Source organism: Ailuropoda melanoleuca, chromosome 7, assembly GCF_002007445.2.
Source record: "Ailuropoda melanoleuca isolate Jingjing chromosome 7, ASM200744v2, whole genome shotgun sequence".
Classification (NCBI taxonomy): domain Eukaryota; kingdom Metazoa; phylum Chordata; class Mammalia; order Carnivora; family Ursidae; genus Ailuropoda; species Ailuropoda melanoleuca.
This window is the reverse complement of record NC_048224.1, coordinates 38,507,957-38,519,995: the sequence shown is the minus strand read 5'-3', so window position 1 is coordinate 38,519,995 and position 12,039 is coordinate 38,507,957. Positions and strand designations below refer to the sequence as shown.

The window sequence follows — 12,039 nt, the reverse complement described above, 5'->3', positions numbered from 1 at the left end:
AATAGGAAGAAACAAAATGGGGAGTTGATTGAACTGGAGGGGGAGGGGATCATATAAAAAATAAAGACTAAATTATGGAGAACCCAACGAAGAAAAGATATGAGTGAACACTTAATAAAGTGCAATGAATGATCGTTAGAAAAGAACCATGGAAATGAAAATAAAGAAGAGATTTTTTTAAAGGCCAAAGAAAAGTGACTGAGATGATATTCAGGCAAAGGAGAACTAACTTAGGTATAATTGCAGTTTCAGGAGGAGGAAAAACAGAACTAATACTTAAAAGTGTAATCTAAGTAGACTTTCTGGAAATAAACCAGACCTGTATTTACATATTGAAAGGGCCCAACAGGTACAAGGGAAAACTGACCCATAATGGTAAATGTGGTGATATACCCTATGAGACCAGTGAGTCTAAAACTATTAGATTTTAAAAATGAGGGAAAAGATTTCTCAAGGCCACCAAGTTAAAAAAAAAAATCAAATAAGTTGCAAGGACAAGATAATTAGACCAGCATCAAATTTCTTAGAGAAACATATATAAAGCAAGGCATCAATTGGAAGCATTTTCAAACAGCTCAAAGAAAGGAGGTGTGAACCAAGAACTATATAAAGGCAAACTGTCTTTCATGTATCCATGCTAACATGCTAGAGAGTAGGACATTCTATACTCAACAGCCTTTCTTGAGAAATCTATTAGAGCAAGAGCTTCTTCTAACCAAAGATATGACTGGTGAAAGTTTAGCAAAAAAAGACTAATGGCACACATTTAAAATGTTTGGTTGTAGATCTAAGTAAGACCAAACCAGAAATGAGGACAAGGGTGGTAGAAGAATATGTTGTGTGCTATATTATGTTATTCTTTCATGAATATAAACTATGCAACTAAAATATGAGAGGAGACGGGACAGCAAAAGAGGAAGGTAGAATAATTTCATTCTTTTTAAAATATAGGTAATAGGGGAGAGTAAATGGATATCAGAAAAAACTAATAAAATATTGAGTAAAAGGTTGAAGAAGAAAGGACTGAGCATTAAAAAAGATATAAGGAAAAGGATAACACAGATTTTAAAAGGCAAGAGTGAAGAAAAGATCCAATGTATAGAAAAAGAACTCAGCAAATATGTATTGTAATTATAAAATAATATGATAGACTTGAGACAACAAATACCAAACTGATAATGAGATCTCAAGGATATATAAAGCTTCAAACTCTGATAATAGAGTAGACCTCCTCAAGGGCACATGGCAGTCACAAAAATTGATCACATGTCATGTCATGAGGAAAGTATCAGTCAGCACCACGAAGTAGAAATATTATGCATTATCTTATCACAAAACCAAAAAATAAAAATTATTGACAATGAAAGTCCAACTGGAAATTTAAAAGCCTTCCATTCAACAACTCTTACTTAATAGCTGATGGGGGGAATACAAACTGAAATTACAGAATTTTTGAAAACTAATGATAATGAAAACATTGTATATCAGAATCTACTGGATATATTTAAAGTACTGATCAGAGGAAACTTCATAGCCTTGAACATTTTTGTGAATAAAAATGAAAGAATGAAAATAAATGAACCAGATTTCCAGATCAAAATATAAGGGGGAAAAAAAGAAAAAAAAAGTAAATAATACAAACCAAAGAAAGAAATAAGCAAGGAAGTAATAAAGATAAAATCAGAAATTGTTGAGGTTCAGAAGAGAAAGCAGTAGGTCTAATTCATAAATGAAATCCCCATTTTGCAGCAAAATAAAATAATAGACAAAATAGTACTAATTTAATCAAGAAAAAAGAAAGTTAAAAATACAAAATGAGAAGTTGAGTGAAAACAAACTGAAGCAGAAAGCATTTAAAAATCACAAGGGTCTGCTTTATAGATGTCTATACAAATAAACTTATAAAACCTTGAGAAAATGGATAATATCCTAAGAAAATTGTATTTATTTCCTAGGGCCGCCATAACTAAGTACCACAAATGGGTGTTTTAAAATGAATTCTCATTGTGTTCTTGGTTCGCTTTTGTTGCAACAAGAATGAAAAGCATACCATGGTCCAGTCCTTTCCTTTTCCTTTTGTGTGTATCTCTCCATAAGTTCTTAAGGAAAAAGGAAAAATGTCTTCTTAATTTATCATTTTATGCTTGCAAACCGAGCTTGATGTCTTCGTTTCTCAAATGCAGTGCATTTCCACCTCTGAATTTCCCCCTTAGTCAATAATGCCCATTGGTCAATGAAATTATCTTAATGTTCTAATCTCAAATATATTCTGGTAATAATGGATGGGAACAAATGAAATAGAGATCTTATTAAAACGTGTAAGGTTTTATTGCATTCTAATGAAATTTTTGGAAATGTTGTATGAAAATCTATGCTGAAGTTTAAGGCGAAACTGAAGTAGGTTAAAGGCCTCATGAAGAGTAATGAGAATTGGGATAGTTTTTGGTTACAGAGTCAAATAATGACAACTGCAACACAGATGAAGTGACTGTTGGTACCTTCGAGTGTATTCCTTCAGACATAATGTGTGCATATACACAACATATAAATATACACACAATACATACATCCACCTTCATTTCTAAAAATGGGGAAAAATACTGTTCCTACTTATTACTTTGTCTTTATTTTTTAACTGCCACAATGTCTTATAATTTGTAACTTTTACTTGATATTTTATGGACTTGTAACAAGCAAATGAATATTTTTAAGAAACAATTTTAATTCCTAAAAAAACACACATTTTTAATTCCTGAATATTATTACATTTTATGACTATTGAGTTTATATCATACATCTCTTATTGGACATTTAGTTTATTTTTTAAAATGCTTCAGTATTATTTAAAAAAAGGCTTTCATGAAAAAAAATATTCTCTTAGGATTAGTTCTAAAAGTAAATTTTCTTTTGTAATATTCCCAGTATTATAATTGAAAATGAGTCACAAAATTACTGTGAAGTAAAAAAGCACAAAAGTGTTACATTTGCTAAATAAACCCAAGAGCTTATGAAAACATCAAGACAATACACAAAGTTCTCGTAATCTGAGAATAAGGAAAACACAAATACTCGTAATTATGAAGGATAATACCTCATACTTCCATACTACCACAAAGGAAAAAATTGTTTACGTAAGAGATAAAAAGTAAGAGACAAAATAAATAAAGTAAGCGACTCTAATTCAAACAGATAGACCGTAGATGAACAAAAAGAAATAATCACCTCATGTGGAGGTATGGCAGTGGCAGATGGNTCAAACAGATAGACCGTAGATGAACAAAAAGAAATAATCACCTCATGTGGAGGTATGGCAGTGGCAGATGAGGAATTGAGAGACTCTTTGGTTAACATTAAAGGGATATTCAGAAGAACTAGGATAACAGGGGGAGACAAACATATTAATAAGTCATGTAGGTGCGCCTGAGTGGCTTAGTGAGTTAAGCGTCCGACTCTTGATTTCGGTTTGGGTCATGATCTTAGGGTCCTGGGATCGAGCCCCATGTTGGGCTCTGAGCTCCGTGGGGAGTCTGCTTGGGATTCTCTCTCTCCCTCTGTTCCTCCCACATTTGCACTCTCTCGCTATCTCTCTCTAAAATAAATAAAACTAAAAAAAAAAAGTTATGTAGAAGATAACTCAATTGTAGATGATTGTCTAAAACTGCAGGATGAGGCCCGAAGTACAGGATATCTCAGAGTAGATCATGGCCAAGGTAAAAAAAAAAACTGAAACTAAAGGTTCTGGAAACTAGAAGGTTTCCTCCTGGAGCCACCCTAATGACCAACTGTACACAGGATATAACTCTCACAGACGAGGGCAATACCAAAATATACTTCTGGTGTCCGCCGACGGCAGCACTGGTATTTGCTGATGGTATTTGCTGCCGAGTTAACATTTTTCTACAGAACTCCACTTAGCTGATGTGTAAGTTTAGAGTTCCGGGCTGCTCCTTAAGATGTGCCATTGATGGGAACTGTCATGCCTAATGGCACATGACAACACCATCACCCCTTATCAAGGGGCCTTTTCTAATAACAGAGTTGCAATTATTATTATTACTATCACCACAATTTCTTTTTTAAATNCCCTTATCAAGGGGCCTTTTCTAATAACAGAGTTGCAATTATTATTATTACTATCACCACAATTTCTTTTTTTTAACGATTTTATTTATTTATTTGAGAGAGAGTCAGAGAGAGAGCACGAGCCAGGGGAGAGGCAGAATAAGAGGGAGAGGGATAAGCACTTGCTGCTGAGCACGGAGCCTGATGCAGGCTTGATCCAAGGACCCTAAGATCATGACCTGCGCTGAAGTCAGATATTTAACTGACTGAGCCACCTAGGCTCCCCTCGGCATAATTTCTTACTAGAAATTTGTGGTGATACAAATGAAAAATCTCTATGAAGTGTGAACATAAGCATATTAGTGTTTATTGACACCATCTATTACTATTGCTTCAGTTTAACTTTTTGCAGGTGGAAGGAGACAGATAATGCATTTGGCCTTGACCTACCAAGGTACTGTCATAAAGGTTGAATACAAAACTATCCAAAAGGGAATACCAGGCCCCCAAATCTGAACATTCATACTCCCCTCAAATAAAGGTCTGGGACTGGAAGGCACTGGATTTTCTCTTTCTCAGTTAAGCACATGAGCCACTGGAGGGCAGCAGAGACAGGATTTTAACACCAAGGTCATTTAACAGTCATTGACCTATTGATAGATTTATTCATTTAGCACGTAATGAGTGCCTACTATGTGCAAGGCATTCACCTTTTTATTATGACCAAAGCCATATGTAAACTATTTCATTAATTATTTCAATTGTGAAAGAACATTTCACGGACATTTATATCTGAATCCCTGCTGTGTCTAGCATAGACTGAAATCTACATATTTTTGCATAGTACATCTGAGAAGTCAGTATGAAACTTACAGAATACCCATATTTACTAATTTCTCTCTTGAACAATGTTACTATCTTTTCTGTTCATTCCTGTGTATAAAATGTTTATTGGTTTTCTTTTGACCTTTTTGTCAAACTTTAGGAAAATATAGAGGAGTGAAAATGAAAATAAAATTCAACCATAGGTAACTGTCCTTAGTGTTTTGATCTAATTCCTCCCAGTCAAATATATGTAGATGTATGTTAATTTAGTTTACAGATTTGATCTTGGGAATCTATAGCTATCCCTTAAAATTATGCTATCACACTGGGGTGCCATATCCATATCAGTAAGTATTTAAAGAAAAAATACCAATGAAATAAAACTTTTTCAGAAGTTCCGTATTTTTATGTTACACTGTGCAGACCAAAACAATTTATCCAGATGGAGTTCTCATCTCTCTACTAAGAGCATATTTATTTCTCTAGATTAGTTCATTTTACTTTCTACCCTGCTTTCAAAAAAAAAAGAAAGAAAAAAGATAGAAGTTGATTTTGAAGATGCCTTGTATTTTGATCCATCATAAAACATAAGTAGGAAAGATTGGGCATTATTGATTTTAGGATAAAACATTTTCATGATAAATTAGAACTAAAATATATGAGGGGGAAAAGAGAATATGCTTAAGTATGTGCATTTACCACCAGATGTCTCAGTTCATGTAGTCAAGTAGTGAGGGTAAGGATAATTTTCCTTACCTCACAAGCTTGCCACTGTAAAATGACCTTAGCAAGATGCATGGGAAGAATGCATAATTCAACTTTCTACTTACTCATTTAGCAAATTATTATGACTAAGATGTGCCCAGGCTGTATTTCACATCATGAGATTTCCAGAGCAAACAAGGCATAGTGCCTGTCCTTGAGGGGTATACAGTCTAGCAGGAGTGAGACAAGTAAATCTCTTGCTGTGGTAAGGGCTGCCGGGTATAAGGCCCAGAGTGTTATATGGTACATGAGAAGTTCACCTGTGCCTATATAGCTCAGTAGCAGAGCATTTGACTGCTTCAGAGGCTCACCTAACCATGCTTTAGTCCTTAAAGAAGTTTTAGCCAAGGAGATGTTTAGGCTAGAAACTAAAGGTCAGGGGAAAAGAGTTGGATAAGGAAAGGAGGAAAAGCATTTGGCCGGGGGGAAACAGCATGCAAAGGCCGGACTTGTTCTGTGAATGGTTAGCAATTCATTATGGCCAGAGAGCAAGGTGGAACAGCAAGGCAGGAGAGGTAAGCAAGAGTCAAACCATAAAGGTCTTTGTAAACTGTTGTTAGGGAGTTTGAACTTTATCATGCAATTTAATTTTTAACGTTACAAAGTGAATTCTGGCTCGTGTGTGGAAAATGGATTCAGGTAGGAAATACCAGAGGATGGAGGTCCATTTACATCTACAAGATGATGAATAAGTTTTATTATAAATTATAAGAAAATTATTGGTTCATTCCAGAAACTAATATAGAATCTAGACATAGCAGGTGTTTGATGTATGTTGAATAGTGACTGAAAGGATGAATAGATCTGTAAACAGTTTAACATCCATACTTGGACTTCCTGAAGAAGACAATTGGCCTATTCTTATTACATCCACAACAGTTTCAATATCACTATTCTAATACCACTTATTTCTATTTCTTAATCAATATCACTGACTTGGGGTTGTCCACATTGAAAAACTCTATTACCACTGTCAAGAATTGGAAAAGTGATTTTTTAAAAAGATATTTGAGAGAGAGATAACATGTGCGTGCATGTTGGGGGGGTGGGAGGCAGAGGCAGAGGGACAGAGAGAATCTCAAGCAGACTCCCCACTGAGCATGGAGCCTGATGTGGAGCTCCATCCCATGACCCAGAGACTATGACCTGAGCCGAAATCAAGAGTTGGATGCTTAACCGACTGAGCCACCCAGGTGCCCTGGAAAGGTCTGATTTTTATCTAAGAGTATGCTTCAGTATCCTACAGGAAGAATCTATTTCCTTTGTTGGGTTTCTTTTTCTGGTGTTACTGCTTCAGTCTGTCGGCTTCCCTTGGGGAATTTACTTTGGCAATCTAGTCGTTTGTTAAATGTTTATCCATAAAATGGATAAGACTCCATGAAAATTCACCCCATTGTATAGTTCAGATGATAAAATGAGACCTGCATATCTTAAAGGAATATTATCACACTGATTGTGCATATAGTACATAAAATATTGTTTCCTCAGGCACCAGTGAGCCTTAGGGTCAGAGGGAGAATCAGAAGGGAAATGTCTGATCATAACAGAATATTCATGTAGCACTGTGTTTCTTGAGTAACAAGCGTCTTCTTTGTCTGCTGTTTGTTAAGAAACAAGCTAGGAGGAATGGAAATTCTTTTTCCAATTTCTTTTCTTTAAGAAATTTTGATGGAGTAATTTCAAAACTGCCCTGTCTGGGAATAAAATTTTTTAAGCATGGCAAAGTATTATAGGAGCAGATGGTGCTAAAGGACTTTTTAAATATGAAAGAAAATTACATCCGACCAAAAGACAGTAAGTCAAGGAAACACTTGAGTTATCTATAGCTATTAATATTATAATTTGATCATTTGATATCTGGGATACTTGGAACTGCTTAAATGTATTTCAAATTTGTCTTTTGAAAATTGCAAGTTAATTGTAATTTGTTGTCAGAAAAATAGAAAGGAAAACAAACTTAGTAATAGCATTCCTTCAGGAGTTTTTAAAGATGCAAAAAATAGTTTTCACATACAGTCATCAAAAGCACATGATATTTCCAAGACCCAGATGGCTTGAGTAAAAATATTAATTTTCTAAGCCAAAAGGAAAAAAAAAACTTACAGAGATGGAATATTTTGCCTTTTATACTTAAATTCATTCAAAGATATTCCATCATTTTAATCACACAAAAATATATTTGAAAGAGCCTTCAAACAATTGCAACTCCCCCCACCCCACCCCCACCCTGCTGGGATAAGTCGATGTTATTCTCCCTACTTACATATGCAGAAAGTAGCAATTAACATTCATGGATCAAAGAATGTAGGTGATTCTGAGTTTCACAAGGATAAATTAATGCAGGTGATAATTATGGGGTGGTGAGAAACAGCCAAAATTAATTCTCTAGGGGTGAATGGTGGGAGGGAAGTGGATGATTCAGGAGATAGAAGGATTGTTGAAGATAACTTTATTTTGGACATGTGGAGTTTGAGATGCCCATGGAAAACTGGATGGTTGATCCAGGTTTTAAATGATTAAACAAGTCAAGAGTTTGGGAAAAGGCCTGCGCTGGGAATGGAGATTTGCTTGTCATGAATATCTGAGAGTGGATGTGGTCATTCAAGGAGAGTGTGTAGAGTATGAAAATATGAGGCCAAGACAGCAATATGCATCAGGAAAGCTTTTAAATGGTGGAAGGAGAGGGCAGAGGCTAGAAGTCTAAAAAGAGAAAGCAGATGATCACAGGATGAGCAGTTTCCATTACCTACTGACATTAATGGCAAGTATTTACCAAATAAACTTGGGCATGAACACCATCTTTACAAAAGTGGTGTTCTTTTCTTCCCAGCCTTGCAATGAACGTTTTGAAGTGGAATTTTCTAGCTAATTTCATGTTTAGCATGAAACCAGGATGAATGAAAAGGAAAACAAGGTATGCAGTATAGAGCATAGAATAAGGTTCAGTTTATAATCCAAGCAGCAAGTTCTTGAGGAAGGCCAAAGCTAATAAGGAAGCCAAATGGCAGTGTTGGAGCTATGCCATGGAAATGCCAGTTCTGGTCAGGATGGTGTATCAAAGGGCTAGCAGCTCCTAGTTTCCCTTGTCCAGAGTTCACATTAAAATATTGACAAAAGCCAGGAGATAATGACAATCCAAAACGACGAACAGTGAAAATGAATATTAACAGAGCGTTGCTAGAATCTGGAGGAAATTTTCAGTAAGGTGGATTTATTAAAAAAATGATTTGTGTTCTATACTTTTTTCACTTTGTGAAACAGAGCTGCTCCTGCCACATGATAGTCTGTGGGACCACTGGAGTTACTGGAAGCCTCAACGTCTTCATCAGTAAACTTTACTTACTAGGATTTGTTTGGATTAAAGAAGCAAATGCATACTAATTGCTTATCAGAGAGCTTGGTACAAAGGAATTAATAAATAAATAGTCAGTGGCTCCTAAATGGATCTTCTCCCAAGTTGCCAAATATTATTGATTCAAGAGAGAAAAGAATGAGCATTCAAAATAAGAAATGCTGACAGTACAGGTTGACTGCCTGTTGCCAGAATCTGGGAGGAATTTTGACTAAGCACTAGCTTGAATGAAACTCCATTTACAAAACAAGTGGTTTTCTTCCTCATTCTTCACCTCATGAAACAAAGCTACTTATTATCTTCATCACCAACATATAGAACTTACTCTATGCCAAGTACTGTGTGAAGTGTATGATTCACTTGGTCTCTAGGCGTCCTCATCCATCAGCCATGGTCAGGGAATCTGGAATCTATGGAATCACATGCAAATTATGCATTTTTCTGGAGAGGGGATCTATAGCATTCATAAGCTTCTCAAAGCATTGTGTGCCCTCCTCCTGCCCCTAAAGACTTAGAAACAGTGTCAAGTAGAACCTTCTTATTTTATAGAGAGCCCAGATGGGCTGTCACCGCCCCCCCCCCAATCAGGTCTTGTTTGCTTGTATTGATCGCCCAGAGCCTCTATACCATCAAACATGAGCTCTCACACTGGTGAGAATTATCCTAATTTGTAAGAGAGAAGTATACATATTACTGATTTTATTTTTACTATAATCTGCTAAATATCTCATTCCTACTATTTTTTTTTTAAGATTTTGTTTATTTATGTGACAGAGAGACTGCCAGCGAGAGAGGGAACACAAGCAGGGGGAGTGGGAGAGGAAGAAGCAGGCTCATAGCGGAGGAGCCTGATGTGGGGCTCAATCCCGGAACGCCGGGATCACGCTCTGAGCCGAAGGCAGACGCTTAAGGACTGCGCTGCCCAGGCGTCCCTCTCATTCCTACTTTTGAAAGATGGCCTTATCAAATTCTTTTCCATTTTCTAATATTTCTCTTTCTTGCCATTTTTATATCTGCCACTTCCTCTAAAATCTAGAATCTTGAGTCTAAAAGGTTCAGTTATCACACTACAATGCCGTTTTATTTGGTTATTTGCTAATTTTTCTCGGAATTTGGAAGTCTAACATTCAGATGTTTCCAAAAAATCCAGCAGTTCCTAAAACTGAAGCCATTGCTTTAAAATGTGTATGAGAAGGACACAAAAGGAACCAAATGTTCTCTCTCCACCCTATTATAAAGACCTTCACTATCCAAAAAATAGAAAACACTTAACGAAATTCAGGAATTGATTTGTCATGTACGTAAAAATGGATAAACACTTGCAGAATAGGAGTGTAAAAATTGTTAAGCCTGCTAATGTCAAGCCTAGAAAATAACAAATACAGAGTGGTTAGCAGAAACAGAATTATAAAATTGAAGTATTAGGGGCGCCTGGGTGGCACAGCGGTTAAGCGTCTGCCTTCGGCTCAGGGCGTGATCCCGGCATTATGGGATCGAGCCCCACATCAGGCTCCTCCGCTATGAGCCTGCTTCTTCCTCTCCCACTCCCCCTGCTTGTGTTCCCTCTCTCACTGGCTGTCTCTATCTCTGTCAAATAAATAAATAAAATCTTTAAAAAAAATAAAATAAAATTGAAATATTAGAACTCTTTTGTGAAAATGGCCCCCAAATAATTATTCATGAGCCTGGTTGTTCCCATTCTTACTGTATAGGTACTTTCCAGGCACTGGTTTTTGAAAACTACCACAAGACTTACTTTTTTTTTTTAAAGATTTATTTTAGAGGCGGGGTGGGGGGGGTGGGGAGTGGCAGAGGGAGAGAATCTTCAAGCAGACTCCCTGCTGAGCATGGAGACTGACTCCGGGCTGGATCCCACCATCCATGAGATCATGGCCTAAGCCGAAACCAAGAGTTGGATGCTCAACCAGCTGAGCCCCCCAGGAGCCCCAACTACAGAATGTATTCTTACGTAACTGAAGAGCTTCCCCGAGTCATAAATGCCAGTTTTCCAGTGGACCCCCAAAGATGTCTATTTTTGGCCACTCCATGGGAGTCCCTGAAACTCTGATTTGTGCTTTGAAGAATCTTGGAAAGTAGAAATCTATGTCAGCTTTTGCTCCCAATTTGCAACCCAGTGCTCTGTCTTTGGGACGAAAAAGCCTTTAGTGGATATTTGGGGACAGATCAAAGTAAATGGAAAGCTTATGATGCTACCCATCTTGTGAAGTCCTAGCCAGGTGCTCGGTTAGACAATAATTGATCAAGGAAAAGATAACCAGTTCCTTCCAGATGGGCTGCCACTGTCTGGTAACTTCATAGCTGCCTGCACAGAAAAGAAAGTCCCTGTTGTTTTTAGGTTACAAGAGGGTTATGATGATAGCTATGGCTTCACTGCAACTTTTATTACTGATCACATCAGACATCATGTAAAATAACCACGTGCATGAAAAACTTCAGGTAAGAGAATTTCTTCAGGACTGTAAAAAAAATGTAATAAACAGAATTGCAGGGAAAAAGGATTTTTAAAACGTTGGATTTCATAGTGCTAAAAATGCATCATCCATAGTTGAATCACTTTCTGAATAAACATATAAAACCTGAGAAAAGTAATTTTGAATTTCTCATTCTATGACATTAAACATTTTTTCATAATTTCTCAATGATCATGAAATTTTTCTCATATATCCATGTAATGATATTGAAATTATAGTTGACAACTTGCTTCAAAATGGTGCTTTGGTACTAATTTTTTTTTTCTCACTGCTTCACAAAATCGTATTTATTTCATGAATGTCCTACTCTAATAGTTAACTTCCTGTGCTCTAATCTTTTGCTGTGTAGAGTATGGTCTGTGGATCAGCGGCATTAATATCTCCTGAAAGCTTATTAGAAATGCAGAATCTATGTCAATCCCACACCATCTGAAGTAGACCTGCCGTTCAACGGAATCCTCTGCACCTGAGGGGATTCCCATGCACAGGAAAGCAGTGGTCCTCACAGTATGACCTCCAGAACAACAACTTCAGCTGGGAATT

The 12,039-nt window shown here is 36.6% G+C and overlaps 1 pseudogene; it reads left to right on the top strand.

Annotated features, from left to right (window-relative positions):
* The first annotated feature begins 6,086 nt into the window (after positions 1 to 6,086).
* On the top strand, positions 6,087 to 11,439 carry LOC105236418 (annotated as a pseudogene).
* The last annotated feature ends 600 nt before the right edge of the window (positions 11,440 to 12,039 follow it).